Source organism: Physeter macrocephalus, chromosome 5 (assembly GCF_002837175.3).
Source record: "Physeter macrocephalus isolate SW-GA chromosome 5, ASM283717v5, whole genome shotgun sequence".
NCBI classification, from domain to species: domain Eukaryota; kingdom Metazoa; phylum Chordata; class Mammalia; order Artiodactyla; family Physeteridae; genus Physeter; species Physeter macrocephalus.
In genome coordinates this window covers 101,539,479-101,547,370 of record NC_041218.1, presented here as the reverse complement: position 1 = coordinate 101,547,370, position 7,892 = coordinate 101,539,479, and the positions used below count along the sequence as shown (strand labels likewise).

Genomic DNA, 7,892 nt, shown 5'->3' with positions numbered 1-7,892 from the left:
ATATTGAGCTGCATGAGCTGCTTGTAAATTCTGGAGATGAATCCTTTGTCAGTTGCTTCATTTGCTAATATTTTCTCCCGTTCTGAGGGTTGTCTTTTCATCTTGTTTATGGTTTCCTTTGCTGTGCAAAAGCTTTTAAGTTTCATTAGGTCCCATTTGTTTATTTTTCTTTTTATTTTCATTTCTCTAGGAGGTGTATCAGGGCATTTTAGAATCTCTTTGTTCTAGAGGAGACATGACCAGTGTCCAGTGTTCTCCCTGCCTGGCTTGTCTTTGAGGGTCAACAGCACAACAGACTCTGTGTGCATATTGTTATCCAGGTCCAATGCCTGGCATGAGCCGTCAGTGTGGAGACAGCAGCTGGGCTTCCTTAAGTAATCACCATGGTCAGATTAAATGTGCCTTGTAGATCCAATATCTGGGTTTCAACATAAAGACAGTAAGTGGAGAACTATGCCAGCTCTTGAGAAAATTCCGAAGTTTTCCTACTAGTTTATAGACAATCTTCATTACTTGGCATAATACATTGGAATTTTGTCTAAAGAAAGTAGTTCACTAGTTATTTGAATGTTCAGTTTTAGTAGTAATTGAAGGAAAACATGTTGATTTCAGCTCTTGCAGAACTTTGATTTTAGGGAATAGTAGACATGATAGAATTTTTTCTCTAATGCTCAAAGGTCACTGTTTGGAAGACAAAGTCTTATTGCAATTTGAGCATTCACTTAGCAATTTAAAAATTACAGGTCTATTTCTCATGTACAATATGTTGGAGAAATCTTCGCAACTCTTAGAAGACAACACACCAGGGACTAAGAGGAAAAAATATTGGCCAAGGTTGAAGATGCAGGAATAAGCATAAGTGTTGGCTTCACTATCAAGCATAGGCCATTATCAAGGCCACCAAAAAAGCTCCCTTGTTTTTAGTGCTTACATTTTTGATTGTATAACTCATGTAAATGGTTCCTAACCTCTGTTTGATCACACTACGTCTTTAGGCTATGATGAAATCTCCCAGAAACGTGCCCACAACCACAGAGAATTTACATACCTTTTCAGGAGGTTTTGGGGTCCTGTAAAGACATATTAGGGAGTCCATGGGACCCAGGATAAGAAGTCCTGAGATAAACCTAAAGACTCAACACACCTTTTTTTAAAGCCATACGCTTTCCCCACATTTAGTAAACCGAATATCCACATGATGGCGGCAAAGTCACAAAGTACCTTTCCACGGCATTCAGTGTTCCCAAAGTAAGACTCCTTCCAATGTCACACTGAGATATAGAACCAAAGCCAACTGGTAGGTTGGTTATCGAATAGTAAGTCATAAAACGTTGTAAAGAGTAAAACAAAAATCAGTACAATTAAACTTTGCTTTTGTGACTATTTTGCTTTTTTCTTAAAATTATTAATGTATTTCCTTGGTTAGTAAAAATTTGAGTTATTTTTAACTGAGCCAGCTTTTATATTTTAGTAATTAACATAATGGAATATGAATTGATACATTTTATATTATATTGTAGATTAAATATTTTTATATATTTGGCCATGTGGGTCATTATGTGATAATAAATAGGCGCATAAAATGTATAAATTTAAACATTAATTTTTCCTCTTTTGAGAATGCCGAGTTGGCATGACAGTCTGACATTTTTGCTTAAGGTTATTTTGTACTTAGAATATTAGGTTTTTAAAAATCTTTTAATACTTAAGTTTTCTTGAATATCAGAAAGAGCTTTGTTAGAATTTTTAGTATGTTTAACTATGGTATGCTTCCTTTTAGTTTTGTTTTTTCTATCTATATCTTGAATCATTTCACAAAGAGTTTGAGTTAATAAATTATGATGTTTTTTAAAGTTTATTCTTCAGAACCCCAGTCCCTTAAAATGCTCCAGGATGAGTAGATTTCATAGTCTACATAAAATGAAACTTTTGCACACTGTTTCTGTCTTTTCAAGATTCATTGTACACCTTCTTATACTAAAGGCTCTGAGAAGTCCTAGAGAAACAAACCTGTTTAACTTTATTACAGAGTTTTCCAAATTCTTTGTCTAATAGGACATCTCATAACAGCATAATAACTATTGTAATATCCTGCAGAAATAGTGTTCCTTGAAACACTTGGCATGGACTTATAAATTTCATTCTTTTATGCCCTATTTCTTGTGATTCAGATTATTTGTACATGTTTTTTTTTAAATAACACTGAAATAGGTGCCATGAAAATGGATTACAGTTTCATTCTGTTGCTACTAAGTAGTGTGATTTTAAATAAGTTATCTAATCTTCGTGATTCTCAATGTATTTATCTAGGCAAGAAATATATAAAATAAAACTGCTTTTTTTCACTCTTTTCTTCTTCTTTCAATCTCTGATGCTTTGTTCATTCTTTTTTTTAATTGAGTATACTTGATTTACAATATAGTGTTTGTTTTAGGTGTACAGTGATTCAGTTATATATAAGTATTTTTTCAGATTTTTTCCATTACAGGTTATTACAAGATATTGAATATAGTTCCCTGTGCTATACAGTAGGTCCTTGTTGTTTATCAATCTCCAATGTTTTGTTATTCCATAATTTATATCTGAGGCTGCTTTTCAAAGACAAGGCCTTTTCAGATTTTCTTGCACCCCAGGACACCACACTAAGGCAGGACACAGCATTTATTATACAGAAATGAAAGACTCCTAAAATAATGTGCAAGAAACAGAAATCAGATTCAGAATTTGTTCTGCTGCTTATTAAAAAAACACCCATACAGTTATGGCTTTCATCAAAAGGTATGAGTTGGTTTTTCTCTTATATGATAAGCAGTATGATTATACAATGCAATTCCATCAACTTTTCCCTCCTGTTGCCACGGCGAGTGCTGCCGCTCCGGCCATAATGCTCACCCTTCAGACAAGAAGGAGGAAGCTACACAGGGAGGTGGGTGCCTATAGGAAGAAAGCAATAATTTCCCAATTCTTCCTAGCAGGCTTACTTTTACTAACATCTCAGTCAGCACCCAGAAGAGTACCTGGCATAGAACAAGAGTTCAGAAAAACAATTGACCTTGGAACAACAAAAGTTTGACCGGCGTGGGTCCACTTACAGGTGGATTTTTTTTCAATAAATAAATATAGTTCAATAAATACTAAATATAGTACCTGCATTTTTATTTTACAGATCTTTAAATTAACTAAGTGGGGAGGGCAGTTTGTGTCGATTAGAGATCCCAATAGGTGGAATCAAAAGGACGAGGGGTTGGGTCCTGATTCTATCCAAACTATTTCAGCTTCCTGCCCTTGGCTGAGCCATTTACCAGTTCAGTCTTTGAGGCAGAGATGGCAGGACACAGAGTTTCGACTTTGTGGGGCACGGTGCCCTTAACCTTCACATTGTTCAAGGGTTAACTGTATTTACTGAATGGGGCTTGGAAAGTCTTCATCCTCAGGGCAACATTAGTGTCCCTCAGTAAGTGCCAAACCTCTTTTCTCTCCTTAAGAACCATAAATGACTGTGGGTGATATTAATATGACTTCAGACTTCCTAAGCCAACAATGCTAGAAACCTCAGTATGTAATTTTTTTTCCAAATTTATAGCAAGATCTGTGAATGGAAAATATCAAATAGACCAAACTATATAACTAAACCAGTACAATTTCTTTATAACGAATGGCAGCATCCAACCACATGATGATTGGAAATAGTGCTAAAAATGGAAACACCTCATAATTACAGAATATGGGATTTGAAAAGAAAGAGAATTCCAACTCAAAATCTCTATAACAAAGATATAAGCAAATCATACTTGCAGATAGTACTGGAAAGTGGTCTGAAATGCCACAGATCTTAATGAAATACATTTTACAATAATTTACAGTCAGTCAAGCTTTTTTCACATACATTAGCCATCTCAGTATATTTAATCTTTCCAGCCATTTGTATTGAAACAGCTGTTATTGACCCCATTTTGCACATGGTAGACAGTGAAGAATAGGACAACTTACTCAAGGTTATGTATGCTCAAGTGTCACTGATCATCTCCGTGATTTAAAAATAGGTACAGCATGAAATGATAGGAAAAGTGTTTGCCTTGTTCAGTATCAACCTAGTACTGAAATCGTGCTTGTTTGGTCCTATCATAGGACTCTGCCTTTGAAATAAATTACCTTCTTTTTACTTCAGATTGACCTAGACTTTTCCTGACTCTAGTTTTGTGGCCTAGCTTTGATTTTGGCCTTGGGTCACAAGATTTGATCATGCCTAGACTGGCCACCTGGATGACAGGTGTGGATGGTTCTCAAGGTCATTTCGTCGTGTATCCCTTCGTTAGCTGCTGGTCCCCTCTCTCCTGGGTTTGAACATAACCGTGACAGCACACACAGTCACCCAATTCTAAATTCTGTGCCCTTTCTACTCCATCCTTCTTGATGATTTTATGCTATTCGTTTACAAGATTAATAAAGGCAACCATTCCTAAGTCGCATGATCTAAAATATCATATAATTGTCAGGAATGCTGAGTTGGTAGCTGAAATTAAGTAATTATTCAATTAATTAATTAATCAATCCAAAATTTATTAGAAGCTTATTTTACTCCAGGTAACTGGTAAACTTCTGAGATCACAAAGATGCATAACACCTATTCTTTACCTTTGAGGAATTTTATACTCAATCTGTGTAAAGACTGTATTGTTTCTGATTTAACATTTCTGGAATTTTCTGGAACTTGCTAGTACTTCCTATTTCTCCCCTTGCTGACAATTTTGATTTCTCAGTCTGCCTGCTGAATATGTAATTCTTCTGTCTAAATATTAATGGGAGTAAACTTCCTCAGTATACCCTGGACACACTGAGCCAGTGATGTGTAGCATGGGGAACTGGAAAGCCAGCAGGACATGGGACATTCCCTAGAACAAAGCCAGCTGGACCCTTCAGAAGAGCAATTTCTCACAAGTGCTACTGGTTAGATATGGCAGAGTCATCATGTTAAAGTCTATATTCCCAATTTTATAGGTTAGAACTTGCCACTCTCTCCTTATTGTCCTTAAAAATAATAAGTAAAGTTTGAAATGAAGACTCACGTAACACCAGCCATTTCTCACTGTGATTCACTGAGCAGAGTTTTTTTTTTTTGAAAATGATCAAGTAGGCTTACTGTTAGTTGCCTGGATAATAAGAGATGAGGAAGCATTTTGGGCAGGATGGGGGTATCTTCTTTGGAGGACTGCAATAAAGCTCAGCTTTCGTGGAATCAGGGCGAGGTTCCTCCCTCTTGTGATGGGGAACTAGAATTACTCATGGGTTCTAAAGTTCCCAAGTGTTGAGTGTTGGCTTTTCCAGACAAATTCTGTGACTAGCTGAGACCCAAATGCAGATTGCGTGGCACCAAACGTCTCATTAATATTCCCAGTATCAGAGATGTCAACTCCAGCTTCCCCGATAGAACAGGAGGCTGTGGCGAGAGGTCAACTAGAGGTTCTTTCATCCAGGAAGCATTACCTATCACCTCAGTTTGGGTTAGTTTTCCTACCAGGGAGCTACTGTATCCTACATTCTTCTACAACTCTGGTGGATATCACAGTGTATTATAATTACAAGTTCATTTCTTGGCAACCTTCCCATTTTTATAAGTTCCATAAAGGCAGTGATTGTGATTAAGGAACCATTGACTCCCAAATACCTAACACAGTGTGTGTTGTATGGAAAGTGCTCTATTAAGTTTGAGTCAATTATAAAGGCAACACACCATGGTGTTAAGCATATGGAGTCTGCAGTACAACTGCCTCTTGACAGCTGAACAGCTTTGAGCAAAATTAATCTCTTGGTGCATCAGGCCCCTCATCTGCAAAATAAATACTGTAATGGTAATTATCTCATGGTGTTGCTGGAGACGTAAGTTAGTAGAAAGAATGATTTAAGGAAAACACAGTCAACACTCAGCTCAGGTTAATGAAGGTGAGGCATCCTTCAGATGAAATGACCTACAGAAGAGGGGTTCAGAAAGCAGAGGAGCCGCAGCCAATAGATTAACAACCTGAAGCTCAAATTACCTTCAGTTCTACAAAGTAATACATTTCCCTATTATTAAGTCAATTTTATTTGGATTTTCTATTTCCAGTTTAAACGAAAGGATTCTAACTGACTCAGTGTAGTTAAACTTATTAATATTGTCAATCTCATGGTTATGGAACTAAACTTTCTATAATTTAACATTTCTCTGATAAATCAGTGAGGCTAGATGTCTTGTCATTTGTCAATTGTTCATTTTTGTTCCTCTGCGGTGAACTTTTTTGTTTTATTTTGTGACAATTTTACTATTTGAGAATATGTCTATTTTATAGATTCATATTGATGTGCATAGGTACATATATAAATATGTATTCTGGCTTATAGTATTTTCTGGTTTTTTTTCCAACTTTATTGATGTATAATTTTATTTATTGACGTACAATACAATTGTAAGATATTGAAAGTGGACAAAGTGAACATTTGGTGTAAGTACACACTGTGAAATGATTCCTCCCAGTGAGTCAATTAAGACATCCATCCCCTCACATATTTACCTTTTAGGTTTTTTTTGTAAGAAATTTTGAGTTCTGTTCTTTTAGCAAATTTCAGTCATACAATAGTGTTATCAGCTGTAGTCAGCATATTATACATTAGATCATAAGACCTTATTCATTTTATAATTGAAAGATTATACACTTTTTTTGTTTTGGGTTTTCTTTTCGCATTTTATAATTTTATTTTTAGTCATCTTTATATTGAGATATAATTCACATAGCATATAATTCACCCGTTGAAAGTTTACAATTCAGTGGTTTTTATTATACTCACAGAGTTGTGCAAATATCACCACAATCAATTCTAGAATATTTTCATCACCCCAAGGAGAAACCTTATGTCCATTAGTAGTCGCTCCCTGTATCCACATCCACCACCACCCAAAATTCCCTTACCTCCTAGGCACTGTGAATCCACCTTCTGATTTTATAGATTTGCCTCTTCTGGACATTTCATGGATGGAGTCATACAATATATGGTACCCTCTCCGACAGGGAAATCGACTGGGACAGAAGGGAAGCATTTGAAGCTGCCGGAAGAGGGTGAAGTGGCCGATCTGTGGCAGACCCGACAGAGTGAGAAATATACAGATGGTCCGTAACGCGGCCCTACCTGCCGTGGACTGGGACGTGTGTTCACAGGTATGCAAGTGGGGTGGGATCTGGAGTGTGGGGATTGGAGAACAGGCTCAGAGTGAAAGCAAGATTATACACTTTTAACAATCTCTTCCAATCTCCCCTACCCCAGTCCCTGGCAATCACCATTATACTCTCTGTTTCTATGAGTTCAGCTTTTTTAGATTCCACATGTAAATGAGATCATACAGTACTTGTCTTTCTCTGTCTGAGTTATTTTACTTAGCATAATGCCCTCCAGGTTCATCCGTGTTGTCTTAAATGGCAAGATTTCCTTCTTTTTAAAGACCAAATAGTATCCCACTGTATGTATGTATGTATGTATGTGTGTATGATATCTTTATTATCTGTTCATCTGACAATGGACACTTAGGTTATTTCCATACCTTGGCTATTGTGAGTAATGCTACAATGAACATGGAAGTTCAGATATCTCTTTGAGATAGTGACTTTGTTACCTTTGGATATGTACCCAGAAGTGGGATTGCTGGATCATATGGTAGTTTTACTTTATTTTTTGAGGAAGCTTCATACCTCTTTCCATAGTGGCTGTACCAGTTGATATTCCAACCAGCAATGTACATACGATTTCCCTTTACTCCGAATACCTGCCAGCACTTGTTATCTTTCACCTTGTTGATAACTGCCATTCTAACAGGTGACATGTCATTGTGATTTTGATTTGTGTTTCCTTGATGATTAGTTAAG

General features: G+C 36.5%; 1 protein-coding gene across 2 annotated transcripts in view; it reads left to right on the top strand.

The window, feature by feature from the left end:
• The window catches only part of LOC114486354 (39S ribosomal protein L42, mitochondrial-like), a 125,567-nt gene extending 118,446 nt beyond the window's left edge, over nt 1–7,121 (top strand). The window contains exon 5 of one of the 2 annotated variants that reach the window (XR_008617506.1): nt 7,044–7,121. The gene's annotated coding sequence lies outside the window, so the exon portion shown is untranslated. The remainder of the gene's footprint in view (nt 1–7,043) is intronic. The other variant, XR_008617507.1, reaches the window with a different exon arrangement.
• The last annotated feature ends 771 nt before the right edge of the window (nt 7,122–7,892 follow it).